General features: G+C 45.4%; 1 long non-coding RNA gene across 1 annotated transcript in view; it reads left to right on the top strand.

Annotated features, from left to right (window-relative positions):
- The window catches only part of LOC140214390 (uncharacterized), a 147,643-nt gene that overhangs the window by 81,939 nt on the left and 43,805 nt on the right, over window positions 1-21,899 (top strand). The window lies entirely within an intron of this gene.

Raw genomic sequence — 21,899 nt, 5'->3', positions numbered from 1 at the left:
AGTTCGGACAGGCCGCCATTGGAATGTGAACCTGGCAACGTTTAACGTTAGAACGTTATCTAGTGAGGCGAGTCTAGCAATGTTATTGGAGGAATTAGAGGGTAGTAAATGGGATTTAATAGGGCTAAGTGAGGTTAGGAGGACAAAAGAAGCATATACAGTGCTGAAAAGCGGGCACGTCCTGTGTTACCGGGGCTTAGCGGAGAGACGAGAACTAGGAGTCGGATTCCTGATAAATAAGGATATAGCTGGTAACATACAGGAATTCTATAGCATTAACAAGAGGGTGGCAGGTCTTGTCGTGAAACGTAATAAGAGGTATAAACTGAAGATCGTACAGCTGTACGCTCCTACATCCAGTCATGATGACCAGGAAGTCGAAAGCTTTTAAAAAGACGTGGAATCGGCGATGGGTAAAGTCAAAACAAAATAAACTATACTGATGGGCGACTTCAATGCCAAGGTAGGCAAGAAGCAGGCTGGAGGCAAGTCAGTGGGGGAATATGGCATAGGCTCTAGGAATAGCAGGGGAGAATTATTAGTAGTGTTTGCAAAACAGAATAATATGCGGATAATCAATACCTTCTTCCGCAAGCGGGTAAGCCGAAAGTGGACGTGGAGGAGCACAAATGGCGAGACTAGAAATGAAATATACTTCATACTCTGCGCTAACCCTGGCATCATACAAGATGTGGACGAGCTCGGCAAGGTGCGCTGCAGGGACCATAGGATGGTAAGAATTCGAATTAGCCTAGACCTGAGGAGGGAACGGAAGAAACTGGTGCATAAGAAGCCAATCAATGAGTTAGCGGTAAGAGGGAAACTAGAGCAATTCCGGATCAAGCTACAGAACAGGTATTCGGCTTTAACTGAGGAAGAGGACCTTAGTGTTGAAGCAATGAACGAAAATCTTATGGGCATCATTAAGGAGCGTGAAATAGAAGTCCGTGGTAACTCCGATAGACAGGATACCAGTAAGCTATCGCAGGAGACGAAAGATCTGATAAAGAAACGCCAATGTATGAAATCCTCTAACCCTACAGCTAGAATAGAACTGGCAGAACTTTCCAAGTTAATTAACAAGCATAAGACGGCTGACATAAGTAAGTATAATATGAATAGAATTCAACATGCTCTCAGGAACGGAGGAAGTCTAAAAGCAGTGAAGAAAAAATAGAAATAAGCAAGAATCAGATGTATGCGCTAAGAGACAAAACCGGCAATATCATTACTAATATGGATGAGATAGTTCAAGTGGCTGAGGAGTTCCGTAGGGATTTATACCGTACCAGTAGCACCCACGACGATAATGTGAGAGAGAATAGTCTAGAGGAATTTGAAATCCCACAAGTAACGCCGGAAGTAAAGAACGCCTTCGCAGCTATGCAAAGAGGGAAGGCAGCTGGGGAGGATCAGGTAACAGCAGATTTGTTAAAGGATGGTGGGAACATTGTTCTAGAGAGACTGACCACCCTATATACACAATGCCTCATGACCTCGAGCGTACCGGAATCTTCGAAGAACGCTAACATAATCCTAATCTATAAGAAAGGGGGGCGCCAAAGACTTGAAAAATTATAGACGGATCAGCTTACTGTCCGTGTCCTACAAAGTATTTATACTAAGGTAATTGCAAATAGAATCAGGAACACCTTAGACTTCTGTCTACCAAAGGACCAGGCAGGATTCCGTGAAGGCTACTCAACAATAGACCATATTCACACTATCAATCAGGTGATAGAGAAATGTGCGGAATATAGCTGTGGTGTCTGCCTCAGACCAGACGCATGACACTGGACCACGCAAGCGCAGTATGCAACAGCTCTCTTTATTCGTCACAGTAAAGCCACTTATATAGGAAATCATTGAATGACGATGACGATATGTACACTGAAAGAAATAAAACTGAAACAAGAAAGAAGGATACAACATCGCCTCCCGTTTGAAAATACGACACAGTAATTTGCAACAACCAAAATAACACGAACTAAACACTTATTGTTCAGGTAAAGAAAACCCAAATCTCTCGACAGGTCGGCGTACCCTAGTGCGGCGACGCAAAGGTTGCTCCACCGAATCCTCTAAAGGAGCGACCACTTCTTCATTAACTTCAGCCCTTGTTTCCGGCGATCGCAACAGTTCACCCTGTTCAGCGTCTGCGCGGCTTTCAGCCCCAGCAGTACCCGAGTAGTCATGAGGCAATTCCCATGCCCATTGTTCTGTTGTCTGCGATTGATTGCAGGGAACCCGAACTAGTTTAGACGCGTTCCAGCAACAACCGTCGCTCATAAAGAAGCTATTTTTGCCTTTTCTGCAGACAATCTTGAAAGGTCCCATGTAGCTTACCGACGCTTTCCCACCGCCTGCTGGCTTGCGCACACGAACGAAGTCCCCTACACAAAAGGCTGGTCTTTTCGCACCTCGCCTCCTATCCGTATACTGTTTTGCATACGTCTGCTTCGCCTTAACCCTAGCAGGAACATTTTTATTCGAACTGGCATGGACACCCTCTCTTGTCGGCAAACCCACTGTATTGAGTCTTGTCCTTGACTGGCGCCCGTGAAGCAACTTGGCTGGCGACACACCCGTTGTCGCATGCGGCGTCGACCTATATATGCCGAGATAGTCAACCACAGCAGCCTGGAGGGGCCGTTGTTCTAATCGGGCAAGCTGCATGAAATCTTTCAGCACGCGATTAAAGCGTTCAATCGCGCCGTTTCCTTGTGGATAGTACAGAGAAGAACAACGATGCGCAATACCCCTCTCTCTGAAGAATGTTTGAAACATTTGCGATCTAAACTGAGGCCCATTATCTGTGACAATTTCTTCCGGGTAGCCTTCTCGGCTGAACACAGTCTGCAAAAAATCGACCACACTCTGTGACGTCACTGTGGATGAAAAGGCAACCTCAGGCCACTTGGAATGATAATCGATCAGCGATATTATGTACCTACAGTTTGAAGGGGCCCAGTCAATCGGTCCCACTATATCCATTGCTAACTTCTGCCATGGTAGCGCTGTAAACGTCACCGGCTGCAGCGGTGCAAACGACGGTTTAGCGGACTTGTCAGCGGCCTGGCAGATATGACAAAAATTGATTGCTTCTTCTGCCTGTTTATTCAAACGCGGCCACCAGTAAAGATCACGTAGTCTCTGCTTCGTCCTCACAATTCCTGGGTGACCTTCGTACGCAAAACCAACAAGCAGCGAGGTTAATTCACTCGGAACAACTACCTGCTCGCCGCGCATCAAAAGGCGATCAACGAAAGAAAGCTCTTCCCGCACGTTAAAGTACGGCATTATTTCTGCTGGCAAAGCTTTTCTAGGCGCCCAACCATGTACCACATGTACAACAACCTGTTGCAGTGTGCTGTCTGCAGCAGTGGCCACCTGCAGCCGTTCCTTTGTTAGGCACTCTGATAGAACGGACACAATTTCTTCCTGCATCGTCTGCTGCGAATCACAGTCAAGAGGTAGGCGTGAAAGCGCATCGGCCACGACATCTTGCGATCCCTTTTGGTACTCTATGTCAAAGTTATAATACAAAAGTCGAGCTGACCATCTGGATTTACGCAAAGGTCGGCGTCCTGTACCGGCAGCTGAAAGTAACGTCACCAGTGCCTGATGGTCCGTATGCAACAAAAATTTTCTACCCCACAAGTACACGTGCCAGCGCTCGCACGCGAAGAGACAAGCAAGGGCCTCACGTTCCCCAGCGGAGTACTTCCGCTCAGCAGGAGTCAGGGCACGTGATGCGAAGGCCACCGTGCGTACGCTGTCACCATCGCGTTGCTGAAGAACGGCTCCCAGTCCCTTATCAGAAACATCTGTCGTAACAATTACATCAAGGTTTGGGTTAAACATATGTATGACTGGGCTTGAAGACAAAGCTGTCTTAACAAGCTGGAAGCTACGCTCAGCCTCATCATCCCACGTGAACTGTTGACCAGACCGCAGGAACCTTCTAAGCGGCTCGACGAGATCAGCAAATCGCGGCACAAACCGAGCATAGTAACCAGCGAGACCCAAAAATGACCTCAAAGTGGCAACATCGTGAGGAGCAGGCACTTTGACAATAGCGTCAACCTTAGACTGCAATGGTGTGAGCCCTTTTGAGCTCCCCGTATGCCCTAAAATGGATAGTTCTGAAACAGCAAATGTGCATTTCTGGTTGAGCTTCAAACCTGAATCACCAATGCGTTTTAGCACCTGGTGTAGATTCTTGTGGTGTTCGTCACGTGTTTTGCCCCACACAATCACATCATCAATGTAACAAAGTACGCCTTTACAATCTTTCAAAATATGCTGCATCATTCTCTGAAAGGCTGAAGGGGCAGATGCAAGACCAAAACACACTCTCTTAAAACGAAACAATCCTTCGTGTGTGATAAAGGTGGTTAGTCCCAGACTTTCCGGAGTCAGTTCTAGCTGGTGGTATGCCGACGCTAAGTCGAGCTTTGAGAAGCACGTTCCTCCAGCTAGTTCATGAAGTAGTTCCTCTGTATGCGGAAGAGGTGAAGCATCGGCAATTACTGCGTTGTTCACGTAGGTCCACACACAACCTAATTGAACCGTCCTTCTTCCTAACGACGACGATCGGTGAAATCCACTCCGATGCGTCGACAGGTTCAATTATATCTTCGGCCAGCAGACGTTGTATCTCTACCGATACCTGTTGCCGTAGCGTGAGCGGCAGGCGTCGGAGCTTCGCAACGACTGGTTTCACAGATGAACGGCATTTAACATGGTGAACAAAGCCTTTCACATGCCCTAACTGTTCCGTGAACAAGTGCGCAAACTGTTGCGTGAATTCTGAAGGCAGTGAATCAGGGCATGTCACCTGGCAGCAATTCAAGGTTGAGCCGTTGATAGTGATTCCCAGTCTCCGAACGGCATCAAGCCCCAGCAGCGAAGTGCCCTTGGTTGTGACATGAAAGAGCGCACTGGCTCTGTTTCCCTTGTAAGATACGTCAGCAAGAAAGCAACCGCTTAACTTGATTTGTTCTCCGGAATAGTTACACAAATTGGCAGTCGGCGGTCGCAACGAGTAGGGGTTGGCTAGATATTTGTGGTAGTGCTCTTCACTGAGCAAAGAAATCGTAGCGCCCGTGTCGACAAGCAACGACAATCTTATCTTCCCGATAGAAATGTTGGCTCGAATATCTTTCGCCGACGCATTACGGTCACCGATTTGAAGTACCGTGATGGCGTTGGCCTTCTCGGGCTTTCGAACGGCATATTTCTTTTTCTTCGATTTGCACATGCTTGAAAAGTGACCAATTTTTCCACAAAAGTGGCAACGCTTGTTCCTCGCCGGAAATGCAGTCGAGTTAGCCATATGCGATGACGAGCCGCACCTGTAGCAACTTCCTTGCTCAGAGTGACCTTTTTCGCACATCTTGAATCTTGTTCACAGTGCTATGCGCGAATTCCCCGAGCTCTTGTTGCGTTTGCTCAATTTGATTCCCGATGTCAACAGCACGCTGCAGTGTAAGCGAAGACCCTTCATAAAGCATGCGTTCACGGGTTGTTCGTGACGAAGTGCCTTCCAGTAATTGGTCTCGAATCATGCTATCGGTAGCACTGCCAAAATTGAAAGTAGACGCAAGGTCCCGAAGACTGTTTGTAAATGCTTGAAAGGTCCCGCCAGGCAATTGTCTTCTTTGGCGAAACCGGTGCCGCCCTACCAAATCATTCGTAGCGCTCGCGAAATGCGTATCCAGTGCAGCAAGCGCGTCCTTGAACTGATCCACCTTGTCCTCGTCCTTGGCGTCCGCGGTCACGTCTGCTCCTTGTCCAAGGATGCTGTAGAATATTCGCTGGCCTTCAACCCCGAGCGAGTTTAGCAGAATTGCCTTGCAACGCTTCGGCTTCAGTTCATCGCCGCCAATGGCCTCCAGGAAATTCAGGAATACGCGTTTCCACTGCTCCCAAGGCACAGCCGGGTCACCGGGTGCAGGCAAGAAAGGGGGCGGTGCTGGGAAACACCCGAGCGGCATAGCTCCGACACTGACCCTCGTCGCCAATATGTGGTGTCTGGCTCAGACCAGACGCAATCACTGGACGACGCAAGCGCAGTATGCAACAACTCTCTTTATTCGTCACAGTAACGCCACTTATATAGGAAATCATTGAATGACGATGACGATATGTACACTGAAAGAAATGAAACTGAAACAAGAAAGAAGGATGCAACAATAACCAACCCTTATATGTAGCTTTCATTGATTACGAAAAAGCGTTTGATTCAGTCGAAACCTCAGCAGTCATGAAGACATTACAGAATCAGGGGGCAGACGAACCATATGTAATAATACTGGAAGATATCTATAGCGGCTCCACAGCCGCCGTAGTCCTCCATAAAGAAAGCAACAAAATCCCAATAAAGAAAGGCGTCAGACAGGGAGATACGATCTCTCCAATGCTATTCAGAGCGTATTTACAGGAGGTATTCAGAGACCTAGATTGGGAAGAATTGGGGATAAAGAATACCTTAGTAACTTGCAATTCGCTGATGATATTGCCTTGCTTAGTAACTCAGGGGACCAATTGCAATGCATGCTCACTGGCCTGGAGAGGCAAAGCAGAAGGGTGGGTCTAAAAATTAATATGCAGAAAACTAATGTAATGTTTAACAGTCTCGGAAGAGAACAGCAGTTTGCGATACGTAGCAAGGCACTGGAAGTGTTAAGGGAATTCATCTACATAGGGCAGCACCACGGATCCGAATCATGAGACTGAAATAATCACAAGAATAATAATGGGCTGGGGTGCGTTTGACAGGCATTCTCAAATCATGAACAGCAGGTTGCCACTATCACTCAAGACAAAAGTGTATAACAGCTTTGTCTTACCAGTACTCACGTATGGGGCAGCAACCTGGATGCTTACGAAAAATGTTCTGCTGAAATTGAGGACGACGCAACGAGCTATGGAAAGAAGAATGATGGGTGTAACGTTGAGGGATAGGAAAAGAGCTGATTGGGTGAGGGAACAAACGCGGGTTAATGACATCTTAGTTGAAATCAAGAAAAAGAAATGGGCATGGGCAGGACATGTAATGAGGAGAGAAGATAACCGATGATCATTAAGGGTTACGGAGTGGATTCCAAGAGAAGGGAAGCGTAGCAAGAGGCGGCAGAAAGTTAGGTGGGCGGATCAAATTAAGAAGTTTGCAGGGACAACATGGCCACAATTAGTACATGACCGGGGTAGTTGGAGAAGTATGGGAGAGGCCTTTGCCCTGCAGTAGACGTAACCAGGCTGATGATGATGATGCTGTTAGAGGCATTGTGTAATCAAGGTGCACAGACCGTTTACGTAAATACCCATAGAAAATATATACAGAGATTCCGCAGCCACCTTAATTCTGCAGAAGAAAAGTACGAAGATACCTATAAAGAAAGGGGTCAAACAAAGAGACACAATCTCTCCAAATGCTATTCACTGCGTGCTTGGAAGAAGTATTCAAGCTATTAAACTGGGAAGGTTTAGGTGTAAGGATCGATGGCGAATACCTAAGCAACTTAGGTTTGCCGATGACATTGTGCTATTCAGCAACACTGCGGGCGAATTACAACAAGTAATTGAGGACCTTAACAGGGAGAGTGTAAGAGTGGGGTTGAAGATTAGTATGCAGAAGACAAAGATAATGATAAATAACCGGGCAAGGGAACAAAGGTTCCGGATCGGAAGTCAACCTATGGAGTCTGTGAAGGAGTACGTTTACCTTGGTCAACTAATCACAGGAAACCCTGACCATGAGGAGGAAATTCACAGAAGAATAAAAATGGCTTGAATCACATACGGCAAACATCGTGAGCTCTTGACTGGGAGCTTACCGTTATCATTGAAAAAGAAGGTATAGAGTCAGTGCATGTTACCGGCGCTGACATAAGGGACAGAGACTTGGAGACTGACAAAGTAGCTTGAGCACAAGTTAGGGACCGCGCAAACAGGGGTAGAACGAACAATGCTAGGCATAACTTTAAGAGACAGAAACAGAGTGGTTTGGAGCAGAGTGCAAACGGGTATAGACGATATTGTAATAGACATTGAGAGAAAAATATGGCACTGGGTAGGTCGTCTAATGCGCAGATTAGATAAGCGTTGGACCATTATGGTGACAGAATGGGCACCAAAAGAAGGGAAGCGCAGGAGTGGATGGCAGAAGAGTAGGTGGTGCGACGCAATTCGGAAATTTGCGCGTGCTGGTTGGAATCGGTTGGCGCAAGACAGGGGTAATTGGAAATCGCAGGGATTGGCCTTCGTCCAGTAGTGGACATGAAATAGGCTGATGATGATGAAGCGGCATCGTAGTTGAATAAAATTTTTGAATTTCGCTCGTAATTTTGGTCATTTGATGCAGCATACATATAACTTTTTTGACAAGACAAATCTCATTATCTCCCTCAAGCGGTTTATTTCAACACTTAGCTGCATCACGCTCTCTCAATTTTTGCAATCGTCAAGCATGCTTTGCACAATTTTCTTGAAAATAAACCTTATTAAAGCTTTCGAATGCCCAATATTATGCATGTTTAGGCTTGCATGGTGCTATTTATGTTCAACGTACTTGCAGACCACGAGGAACACTATGAAAACATCACTTCGTGAGCGTAAAAAAATGTATTAAATAACACAATGAAGCCTATGATGATTTTATGGATGTTTTGTACACGTGCCCTTTTCTTTCTTTTGTGTTTAGCACTCTGGCTACTTATTTGGTCAAGGATCGTAAAACACAAACTTCTCAAACTTCTTGTTTTAGTTATAGATACGTAGGAGGTACTTAAAGAACTTTTTTTTTATTTGTGGTGGGGCATTCTAAAAAGACAGCCGCCAGCTGCTCTCGCCGCCTTCCCATCCTATCTGTGTGTGGTGGGAGACAGCACCCGTATGACGAATCGCTTTATATGTGTAGGCGGGCTGTACTGCCAATACACATGTGCTGTTTAACGGCTCTTTTCTTTGCGGAATCACGCTATGAAACCGGAAGCGATACTTAAACTTCCTCGCTGCTACAAATAAGGCTGTTCAAGCGTATAATTCGAAAAAGAGAGAATGCCTCTCTGGAAGCTTTTGGCTATTGTTTTTACATTGACAATCATGGACGATAACTTCAGTTAACTTTCCTATTGTTCCTTCAAAAAAATAATTTGAATGCATTTGTGTTTAACAAATGCTTTATTTTTCACTTGAGCAAAGCATGAATGTATTCAAGCAAATCTAGGCATGATCAGTGCGTACTTGTGCATTGGTGTTAACGTGTGAAGCTGTAATTGCGGTTGAGCAACTAGTTATTAGCAATTTACTAGTCGGATCAGTGGCACCGATGCTTTGGACAAAGACGATGGCCTCAGAACTGCTTCTAATAAATGAACCGGTTCTAGATGTGCAAATAAGTTTGTGCGACCCCGAGTAACAATTACTTCAGTTTAAGGAGTTAAGCGTTCAAATCATGGTTAGTGTGCTGTACAAGTGCTATCATGGCTGCTTATGCTTTTATTCCATTGAAGGCATTTTTACTATACCACGTTTTTTCCTTGATTTGCAGCTGTCGAAAAAGGCCGGAGACGGTGGGGTTAAGAAGTACAATATATCGGATCTGGCAGCAAACTTTCCCACTGTGAGTCACGCTTTATCTCTAATAATCGGCTTAACCAGATAAAAAAAAAACATCGAAGGTACCATATTGCAGCACACATAGCTGCAATGTTGTATTTATCGTAGATAAGTGTTGCTTTTTCATTTTGTGTTTTTTCTAATGAAGGACAAAAGTATTTTCCGAAGGTGTCTGCCTCATTTCATAAATGCTCTAAATGCACCGTCTTTTATTATTATGTGATTTGTAACACTGAAAGAATCAATGCATGGGCCGTATAACGTAAAACTATTCCAATATGATTCGTTCCGATCTCCTGACGCCAAATTTGCGTAACCGCCGATGCAAGCAGCGGGCCGTCACCCGCAGGTTTGTCTGAACAAACCAATCAAATGTTCCCCTCGTTCTTAGGAGGTCACTTTTGTTTGCTTGAAAAACGAACAACATTGCCTGTACTGAGCGGCTTGTTTTATCTAATTGGCTGACAAGAGGCGAGGAGCACGCTCAAGTGGAGAGGGACTCGATTTCGTCGAGCCACTGCACTGAATATTGATAACCGGTTGAAGAGGGTGGTACCGGCATACGCGATTGTTCCGCTTCCCTTACTTAGCTGGCGGTGGCTCGTCGAAAATAGCGGTGGCATGCAACGGAAGCTTAAGAATGATACTAAAACGGATCCTCAGCAAAGAAGAGTTCGCAGAACGAGGTCGTAAACTTGCCAAAAGGGCTCCAAAACGTTACACGGCCACGCAAAAAGTTGTATTACAGGGAAATAAACCCATGCTCTCCGGCAGGGGCGAGTAGCCAGTGCCGGAGTGATCGGCGGGAGCCATCTTTTATTCCTTTCGGAACGGGGCAGCCTGCGGCTATTCAGATGAAAATGCAGTTTTGTTCGGCATAATAATGCATCTTTAACGCCTACACGTCACTTTGACGCGGTAAGCTTTTGCTGTTTTGTGACTTCGCGTGAGAGGCTGGTGAGGCGGGTGCAGCCCGAAAACTTTTGACCAATAGCCGAGGGCTAATGGCAAAAAGGCATCGAATCAGAAATAACTATTTTTGTTTGGCTCGGTCAAGTTATGCCTAATCAGTGTGTACACATCATATCATATGGACAGCTATCTCAGTTTTCGTGACGTCGCGTGAGAGACAGGTGAAGTGCGGGTGGCCCAGAAGTTTTTGACCAATCACGATAGTCTGATTGCAGAATCTGAATAGTTCTTCGTTATAGCGCCCCATCATACAACATATTGTAAACTCAAAAGTTCCGTGATGAATGCTGATTCTGCACATTAGTGAAGCATAACGCAGATACGGAAATGCAAACCTTTTGACATTATCTCTCACTGGCCACAAGTTTGGAACACATTTGTGAGAAATTATTCCGGTCGGTGCGTAAATTATCTTTTGATGCTGATTTGTCGAACGTACTGCCGCGAACATCATTAAACACATCATTAAGATATCTGCACTCACAAGTTTCAGTATAGGAAGTTTTAGTAATTCTATATTTAAACTGATTACAGTATTGAGACACGAACATTGTTTGCTTCTAATGCACTGATTTTACGTTCTTTTGTACTCTTTCGGCATTGCGTTTGGTATGTTTGCGTTGGCTTTTAGTAATACTCGGTATTTACTTTAACTAACATCGAGTCGTTGCTTAAATGAAGCCTCCTTCCGGGACAATACGAAGTTAAAACCCATTAAAATGAATTTTAGTAAGTGTGGTATCAACTTCTAGGTATGCTATGAAATATAGGCTGAGTAATGCACTTAGAGATCACTTAGCGCGGCCGCCGCGAAGCCCGCCCGTCGACTCGCAAATGCATGGCGCTCTGGTGCGTGCGAACACTCAGAAACGCGTCATGCGGCAACCGGGCTGCCCTCTCGCGCTTCTTTCTAGTTGCGCTTCGCCACCAAGTGGTACTTCCGAGAAGCGCGCGCCTAGATATCAGATACCGGAAGCGCGGCGTGTCAGTGCCTTCGAGCGCTTAGAATTGTTCCCTTCCTTGCCACACACTCAGTGGCACCTACTCAGTGACACAAGTTGGCGAGAGGTTCATTGAAGAGCGGCACATACCCAGTGAAACGATGGCGCAGCTCAAAGCTTTGGCGTGAAAGGAGTTCATTGAAAGTGGCCCATGTCCAGTGCATTCGTGGCACAGCGTACGAATGCGTCGGGTTCCTGACCTTGAGCAACCCTTGAGGCGAGTCCGCTTCAGCTCAAAATCGGCGAAATCTTTTTTCGTCATTGTACAGGCGCCATATATCTAGTGGCACATACCTATTTACGCAAGTTCGCGTCAAAGCCGTTCCTTGCGGAGCAGCACATATCTAGTGGCACATACCTAGTGATCCAAGTAGGCGTCAAATTGTTTCATCAAACGGCATTCCATACCTAGTCCCGCATGTACGGTGACATATATCAACGTGAAAGAGCTTCGTTGAAGACAGGCACGTATGTGCACCTTGGGACATAGTGACCAAGCTCGTCCAATGGCTGGTTTCGAATCCTGTTACTTCAGCACAGCAGCTCGATACGCTAACTATTCAACCGCAGACTACCCAGTGACCCAGGTAGGCAGGAATAGGGTTACGTAAAAACATGCATACATACATACATACATACATACATACATACATACATACATACATACATACATACATACATACCTACATACATACATACATACATACATAGATAGATAGATAGATAGATAGATAGATAGATAGATAGATAGATAGATAGATAGATAGATAGCCTCCACAAAGTGCGTCAAGTACACGAAGAATGCTCCTGCATTAAAACGTGGTGAACTGACATTGTGCTTTGACTTGGTGCTCTATGCGTCGTCATCAGCGTCCGAAGAAGGGTTTACTTACTTAGGCAATCCTGCAATGTAGCCCCACAAGTCACAGTAGCACAACTTCCTACGCGCAGACGGATGGCCTCATGGAGCACCTAAATGAAATAAACAAATAAAACAGCGCTAACACATGCAAACACAAAGGAACAAGAATGAGACCCAAGCGCTGACTGTCAACTGAAATTTATTTACGGAACACCGATACTGTACATAAGGTGAAAGGCAGAAGTGAAGTGGAAGGCAGCGATCCAATCGGGACAAAATGACACCGCGCATAGGAAACGTACGTGCAGGTAATCAACAGAAACAGAAAAATAAAAACACTAAAAGGCAAGACATACTAAAATACAACCAATTCCGCATTCCGTTGCGTCTAAAAATTCAAGCTCTGCAGCAAATAGCGATACCAAGGGGTTGCTCACGCTCTTGCTGCCATATTTCTGCATGTGCAACGCTTCCAAACTGACGCGTGCCATCGTGTTGGCACTCTTACCGAAAATATTTGTCTGTCCCAACCGAGCCTCGCATTCTCTGCATTTAATTACGTGAGCGACCAAATGTGCGTACTCGTCCTTTAAATCACTTAAATTTCGGGCGTGGTCCCCAAGCGGTCATTGATGTAGCGGCCGGTATGGCTGACATAATGCCTTCCACAGTTCAAGGGAATAGCATAGACCACTCCTGTGGAACACTTGAAGAACGGCTTGTCATGTTTTACCTGACAACTTCTTCCTTTCTTTATTTGTCAAATCATGTATTCACCAACTCGCCCAGAAAGAAGTTTCAATAAACAAAACAGAAGTGGCCATATTTAAAATGAAAATTAACGTAGAACGCAAGCCTTCGGATGTTGTCCTTCCGTACGTAGCATTTGCCTACAAGATGACACGGCAACAAACAGTGAACATGACGCTATTCACGCTGGCTTACGGAATAAACGCAAACACGCTTGACACTGGGCTACCGAACTTCAGCGACTGACAGAGCTTCGACATCACCTACTACTTGCAGCACACCGAAGAGGCCCAATGACACGTTCGCCTGCGCAGAAAGAACCAGAAAACGATCGACAGCCGAACCTACAATCTTCGACAACGCTATGTGAAATATCAGCCCACTGACGTTATTTAGATTTGTACACTTTTACGCCGACGTAAACTGGTGAAGAGTTACTGCGACGTTATTCCGGACCGTACAAGATACTTCGATGTATCGGTGCAAAGTACAGCATAATGCGAGACATTATTATGGAATCACAGCGGTGCCGCGCGCTTCCTAAATTTAAAGGCTTCCTAAATTTCCTAAAGGCTTAAGCCTTTCTGAGCGAGGTAACGAACTCGGCAACTTTATTGCTCGCCCGCTTGCTTTGTTGTGCTTTCTTCACACATAGCTTTTTTACCTTACATGTTTGTAAACAGCACTCAAAGATGCTGTGTGAGAGGGGAAATTGACAGCTGTACATTCTTTATCCTTTAGGTGCTCCTTTTTGATTTCTAGACAGGTCGATCAAACGTGGTCGCAGGCGCGTCACAACCTGATTCTGTATGTCTAAAATTCATCTTCAAATGTTCTTGTTCTTCATGCAAAGGAGTTCTGCTAGGCCAGAGGAACGATCAGCTGTCAGCCATTATAATTTCCGGTGGCAAGAAAAGTACACGCTGTATCATAAAAGAGCAGTATATGAATGTTTATGGTAAATACCAGCGACCTCATTAACATACTGATAATTGTCGAAGTGTTATTATTTGCATGAAGTCGGTTTCAATCGACATGTAGTCTGGAAGCTCCAAGATGAGATGGTAAAGCTGCTTTATCGAAATATTAGTGGCAACACTAAAATTAGTCGGCTGCTTTCATGGTATGAGCAATGGACTATAATTCTCCGTAGCAATCACAGTATCGCTACTGATGACATATATAAGCCGTAAATATATGAACTGTGAAAGAAGAACAGGGTAATGTGGTCGTCACTGTTTCTTTCCCGGAACGCTACTTAGCACGTCTCAAGTGGCTGAATCCTGCAGAGCTTATTGCTAGCGTGCACCGGCGATTTTTTGCTGAACCGATACCAGACGAAACAGTACAAGATCTATTGGCAATAACATTGTACAAGGTATCGCATCGGCTCCTTTGAATTATCTGTGAAATTTGCACTTTATGTTTATTGACCTCTATCCACACCGTTTGGGAGCATCACTGATTGCCTCAGGGTCACAGAAACCACAGATTTAGCATCACCTTCCGTTTCCTAAACCGCAGGTCAGCACCTGATTTAGCAGTGTTTCACAGCAACACGCCATGGATTGCCCGTCACATAATGCGATGTCAACCGCTGAAACCTGTGATGAACCCGCCGTAGTTTCTCAGTGGCTATGGTGTTGGGCTGCTGAGCACGAGGTCGCCGGATCGAATGCCGGCCATGGGATCCGCAGACGGGGGCGAAAACACTCGTGCACTTAGATTTAGGTAGACGTTAAAGAACCCCAGGTCCTCCACTACAGTGTGACTCATAATCAGAAAGGGGTTTTGGCACGTGAAACTCCATAATTAAATTTTTTTTTAACCTGTGGTGACAAAGTGCGGTAGCACTAACAGAGGTAATGTCAGGTGGAGTGCCTTCGGGGGAGCGAGGAACAACGTGAATATGCTAGACGCAAATAGTGGAATTAACGCCATCCACACGCTAATTTCACATATCGTTCTGCTTATATTACCTATTTTGGTAACGCTAACCTCGGTAAGCTTCTGGTAACGCCTAATTTTGTTCAAAAATGAAATGTACCTGATGTTTTTGTCACGCTTATTAGGGAATTCATTGTGCCTGCCCGTATAATTCGCCAGCATAGCTCAACATGTGCATGAAAGAGAAAAATCTGACCTTGCTCTCTTGCCGTCATTTCTTAAGTTAGTGCATTTGCCTTTCAACTTTTTTTTTTATATTTGTTCTGACATTGATTCAATGCGATGACTTTGCTTGCTTTTGATACCTTACAGTCATTCGTCTCGTCATCCAACCTTGACCGAAGGCGACTGTGACTAAGCGATCTCTTATTTTGTATTTTATATCTGTCAAAACATGCATCCACTTTGGGGAGGCAATAAATTAAAGAAACTGCAAATTGAAAAAACTAGTAACCATGCAAGGACAGCCTTGTTTCAAGCTGTATTACTTTTATGCTTTCGTTTCAGTACAAATTTACGTCTCAAAATGAAATTTTCATAAGTATGTGTCAATTGTACAACAGTATGACAGTGTTTGTGGAAATTCTCATTATTTCACATGGCTCTGAATGTAAAGCTCCAGCAGGTCATGCATTTCATTATTCTTGAATGTACGCCTACACATCGTGAAATGAAATGACCTTCTATTTATGGCTCGCTAACGTAATGTATTTGGAATATTTCTTTATTGGGTGGCCTAGTGAATGCCGTGGGCGGCTTGAGAAATAAAAAAATATATATATTTTTGAAATTCTTCCTAGATTCCCATATCTGACTTACTGAAGAAAGAACTTGGGAAGGTCAACGTCACATTGAATGATTCAGATATGCTCAATGTGTTTCATTTTTACTACAACGATTTAAATGAATCTTTAGCCACTGCCAACCCGTAAGCATGAATTTGCATATCGCATGATATTTTGCATGTCATTCTAGTGGATATACTCAGTTTTACGATATACGTGATGCGCCACTTTGATAGGCGATGCGCTAGTGCCTCAGCGTGCCCGTCAACTTTATATGGTATCCTGGTATAGTTGCGGAGATACCACTGTTCTGGCATACTGTAAGCGCGTGGCGTGCTTGAGCGTTGACTTGTTATGAATGCCGTAAGAATGAGAATTTTACAGCCTGCCACATCGCCGACGCATTACGCTGCGCTGTGGTGCCAGTCTAGGAGTAGTATTTGCCACATTCGGCGCCGTGTTTCCTGGCCTCAAAACAAGCAACTGGTCTTAACATTACAGATGAATTATCTCTAATATTTATTCCTACACGTGAGATGTGACATCACGTGATCTATTTTTCCACTTACTTCTTGCGCCAGCGACGAAGAGCACGTACCAGGGATGAAGTCAGATAGAAGCGGGCCTTTTGAACTGCTCCGAGTGCGGCCATATTGTTATGCGATGAAGCTCATCACTGGTAAAACACTTGCATATCCAATAAGCCTAACAGCTTACTTGTCCCTGTAACTAATTTATCGTCTGCTTTCCGCGTGTGCTATAACTGCAGAAATGGATCCCTTTACTCCTTTCCGTAATGTACCAGTTATCACGAAAAAAAATTCCTTCCATTCTGTGAAGTACGCAGCATTTCTATTGATGTCTGGCGGATCGATATAATACATTCGTCCTAAAAGTGAAATGGAGCCAGAAAGGAACCGTCAGCCAGGCTCAAACACATTAAGTTTTTTTTCTGTTTATACAGTGAAATGATTAGTAAATACTATGTGGGTACTAGGAATAAACAACGAAAAGTTTTAAGTCTTGGTGACAATCAGTGGTGTCCTTATAAAATTAAAATAATGAATAATTTCTCGCGAAAGAACTTGCACGTGAAATATAGAAATAGGTACCATTTGCAAACTTCTTTTACTACTAGACCGGAGAAAATATGCCTGAGCCTTTTTTTCGTAGGATCTGTCTTGTGTATAAAACTAGTGGAATCCCAGCTATAGATTATTTGCCAAACGAGCTCTTGAACACTAAGGTATATCGTAAAGCTCGTACACTTGACGGTTAACAATTCACAGGATAGATTTTATTTGTTTTCATTGCTTTCCCTTATCCCATGCTTACGTTAGAGAAAGACTAAAATCTGAATGGTGTGCTTCACTTTGTACGTTTGATACATGGAGCTATAAAATGCATTCATAGCCGTACGCATACACTCCACCCTGCGGCATTTCAAAATGTTCTTCCCCTACACTAACATATTTTCCGTATTGAGAATGATTAATTTAAGGTAGTTTCATCAAAGTGTGCGAAATATATTGACTCGCATGTATTATCTCCGCCTAAGCTCCTTCTGATTCTGCCTAAGTTTGAGCCTAAGCTCAAACTGATTCTGATTCTGATTCTGATTCTGATTCTTAGATCTAACCAATGGTGCGAAATTATCGCTTGGCGCAACAGGAGCCTAAGGGTACTCGAAATATCAAAAATGTTGTCGTCGATTCAATATCTAAAGCGTCTTATCCAATCAGATTACTCGCACGACACAATTAGTGAAGTGCATTCTCGCACATACGCAAGCACCAACGCTTATGCTGGAATGGAAAGAGCCAAAAGGTTGAAACGCGTTACCCAGGGAGTATGATGACTACCGCTTTTTAATCCATTTTACAGTGCTGGATGATAGCTGGGAGGGCGAATTCAATCATAATGCGTTATAAAGGCATTAGCTTTGATTGTATGTGATAATGCATAACTTCTTACGATGATGACTTAGTCGCATCACCATGTAAACGGGCTGGTGAAAAATATTCACCGAGCCTGCCCCTTTGCATCAGGCCGCAAGCTGTGTGGTCTAAATGATGGAAGTCCGACATTTCTGCGAGGAACAACGTACAGCAGCTCCCTTGACTTGACTTTCGTGTCACGTTGCCTGACTTCGAGCGTGCAGTGGTTCATTGATATCGAAACCCATGGAAGTGATCACATTCCGACTTATGTGAGAATCAATGGACTCGACGCCGCATTATCGGATGTATCTCGCCAAATCGACAGGTCAGTCTTTCAAGATCGAGTAGAAGACACCTGGTAGAAACATATCGCACGCAGATTAGAAGACATAATTGAAGACGCAATGCAAGATTGCACGCGTTGCTTCACACATTCGTCAAAGCCTACAGAGAATGACGTCGAACTGGGAAGGCTTCGTACAATACGTCGCCGTGCTGAAAGGAGGTACAGGCGCACAAAGTCAATTCTTGAACTCATAGAAGCTCGACGCATGCAAAAGAAGATAAAACGCCGAATGGATAAGCTAGCGGATGAAAGATGAAAATGCTTTTGCGAGTCGCTAGACCCCCGCAAGCCATTGTCCCGTGTGTGGCGTACCCTACGGGGTCTTTGCTCAAGACCCCAGCAACGACACCTTTTTAACGCCCTTGCTCTCTATCAAAACCGCCGTGAGATAGACGTTGCAGAAGAATTTTGCGCGAAAGTCGCCGGCGCCACGGTTTTAGTCCCTCACATGGCTTTTAGTCCTTCACAGTCCCTCACATAAGTATGGGGGCTCCATCCTCTATGGAAGTGTTAGAAGCTGCTATGGTCCTCTGTAGGTGTTCGTCTTCACCAGGGCCCGATGGCATAACATATACTGCTTTGCGCCACCTAGGCCGTAAAGCACGACGACAACTCCTCAGTCTTTCTATAGTTCATGGAAAGATGGTGTCGTCCCACAGGAGTGCAAGCGCAGCCGCCTGGTACTGCTACTAAAAGCAGGAAAGTCGCTGCTCGAACTAACATCGTATCGGCCTATAGCACTTGCCAGCGGCGTCGGGAAGTTCATGGAACGCATGGTCATCATGCGTCTCGAATGGTACCTAGAACGCCACAAAATTTACCCTCATTCTATGGCGGGATTTTTACGAAGCCGTTCATCGATTGACAGTGTCATCGATCTATTGTCATCTGTAGAACAGGAAAAATCTTGGAAACGATTATCAGTAGCGCTCTTTCTGGACGTGAAAGGCGCTTACGACAACGTTTCCCATCAAACCATCCTAGACGCACTTTTGATAGTTGAACTATGAGGGCGAGTATATCGATGGATGACAAGCTACTTGACACAAAGGTCCTTGTTCGTATGTACGGAAGATGGTTCGACTACCGACCACTACATATGCCGAGGAGTTCCCCAAGGTGGTGGTCTGAGCCCCATTCTTCTCAACCTCGCGGTTCTTGGTCTGGCCGAATCCCTACCGGAAACAGTGAGTGTCTCAATCTACGCCGACGACATCTGCATCTGGTCATCAGCGGTCACTAGACTGCAGGTTCGCGCAAGGCTACAGAAAGCAGCAACACAGGCATCTCACTATCTTCACACACAAGACCTTACCATCTGTACAGAAAAATGTGCATTAGCCGCTTTTACACGAAAAGCGATGTCTCGTTATTCAGTATGCATCAATGGCCAGCCTATCTCCCACAAGAGAAATCGTCGGTTTTCGGGCGTCATTGTGGACCGGGACCTCTCTTGGAGCCCTCACATTGCCCACTTGAAGAAGAAGCTCACATGTATTGTTCATGTCTTCAGGTTTATCGCCGGAAAAAAAAACATGGGGATCGTCAGTGGGCTCCATGCTACAGTTTGTCGAGCACTTTATTATTGGATTGCTACGTTATAGTTCTCCCGTGCTTGCTAAAATATGCAAGTCAAATATTCGAGAACCTTAGAGAGGGCGAGCACAGGCACTACGTGTTTGCCTAGGCCTTCCGCGGAGCGCCTCAACAACAGGAACCATTATAATAGCTCGGGACCATCCGATCATGACTTACATTAGCACCGACACGCTTAGGGCCCATGTTCGTCATGTTTCACGCATCCAATCAAACTCTCTTGCCTGCCTGCCAGAACGACGACCACAAGCGTCCTTCTCCAACGAGGTCAGCATCCATTGTGCCTGTCTACCATCGGGCTTCACACCCTCAGCACGTTCAACCCCAGCTTTGTGGTATTTAAGACAACCTCAAGTGCGTCTTACGATTCCAGGGATAAGAAAGAAGACCGACCTGCCTACCTTGGCCCTGAAGCAAGCAGCTCTGGATTGTTTGAAAACTTTCTACTTTGACCAAGTCCACATATATACGGATGGCTCTTCCACCCAGACCAGCTCCACCGGCGCAGTGGTTAAACCATCACGATCAATTAACATCCGATTCAAGATTTCTCACTTGACAACATCGACCGGTTCGGAGCTTGTTGCCCTCTGAGGTGCCGTTAATTACATTACCAACCAACCCGCTAATCGGTGGGCAAAATTCTGCGATTCGAAGGTGGCCTTACAATGTCTTCTGTCATCTCTATGTCGCGGGTCTTGTGAACAACTAGTGTCGGAGATACAAAAAATGCACCATGGTATGATAGCGAAAGGACACGACGTCGTGTTTCAGTGGCAGCCCGGCCATTGCGGTATCTCCGGCAACGACCTCGCTGACGAAGCTGCTAGGAAAGCACACGAAGGAGCAAACCTTGTTTCTGTACCTTTATCGCGAACCGACGCAGCCCAAAACCTAAGCAAGCTAGGACACCGTATGACATTAGAGAAGTGGCACACACCTGAATTCACCCAAGATCGATTGCATTCCCTCGACCCCTCTATGCAACTGCGGCTGTTACCAGGTCTTCCGCGAAATGAGGAAACAATAATGTGCCGCATACGCTTGGGCATCGCATTCACCAATGTATATACGTTTTTTATTGGAATGGCTAATAGCGCCGACTGCAATGCCTGCGGTGTCGAGTAAACTATAGCACATCTACTGTGCTACTGCCCATCGTTTCAAAACGAATTCATGACCTCTGCACAGCTCTCAATCAACTAGATAGAACACCGTTCACCTTGAACAAGATCTTGGGACCATGGCTTCGCATATCGCAGCTACAAAAGGCCACAAAAGCGCTGCGGCGATATTTGAAAGCTACTGGATTAAGTCAGCGTCTTTGATCCAGGCTGAGTGACTGAACGATATCGCCAGAGGACTTTCTCTGCTTCTTTTAATCCTTCCGTCCCCTTTTCCCTTTCTCCAGTATAGGGTAGCCAACCGGGCTCAGTCCTGGTTAACCTCCCTACCGTTCCTTTATCAGTTGCTCTCTCTCTCTTCACTGAGTCAGCTTGAGCTTGCTGGGGCTTCTATGCATGCTCTTTCATCTAACATTTTGCCAACAACTCCTTAATCCCTTTCTCTTACTTGAGACCGCTATATCTACCTTGTACTTTTAGCTATTCTTGTAACAGATCGAGTCCTCTGAATATCTTGATTGCTTTCTTTCTTAGAGCGAAGCTATTATCCTCTAGTTGTTCGGCACTTTTGGTGTCCGCGTCCGTTAGCAAAAATATGAGCCGATCCCGGGGGTAGTCAAATACTGGGTCGACACGCGGTGGAAGTGAAGCAGGCTTCAAGCACTCAGCAAAATGAAGCGAAACGTGCCTACGTTCTTTGGAATCACGCATACAACATACAGGAAAGAATTCGTTTCAATAAAAAAAAAAAGCATCCGAACTACATATTTCGTGACAAGCCCGTGAGACTCGCCGTGGTTCCTTAAGGGCTATGGTTGGTGTTGGACTGTTAAGCAGGAGGTCACGGGATGGACTCCTGGCCATGGCGCCTGCATTGCTAGGGCGGGTGTGGGGGGGGGGGGGGGGGGGGGGGGAGATGTATGCAACAACACCCATGTGCTTAGGTCTAGGT

Source organism: Dermacentor andersoni, unplaced genomic scaffold, assembly GCF_023375885.2.
Source record: "Dermacentor andersoni unplaced genomic scaffold, qqDerAnde1_hic_scaffold ctg00000041.1, whole genome shotgun sequence".
Taxonomy (NCBI): domain Eukaryota; kingdom Metazoa; phylum Arthropoda; class Arachnida; order Ixodida; family Ixodidae; genus Dermacentor; species Dermacentor andersoni.
This window is presented reverse-complemented; position numbering and strand designations above follow the sequence as displayed.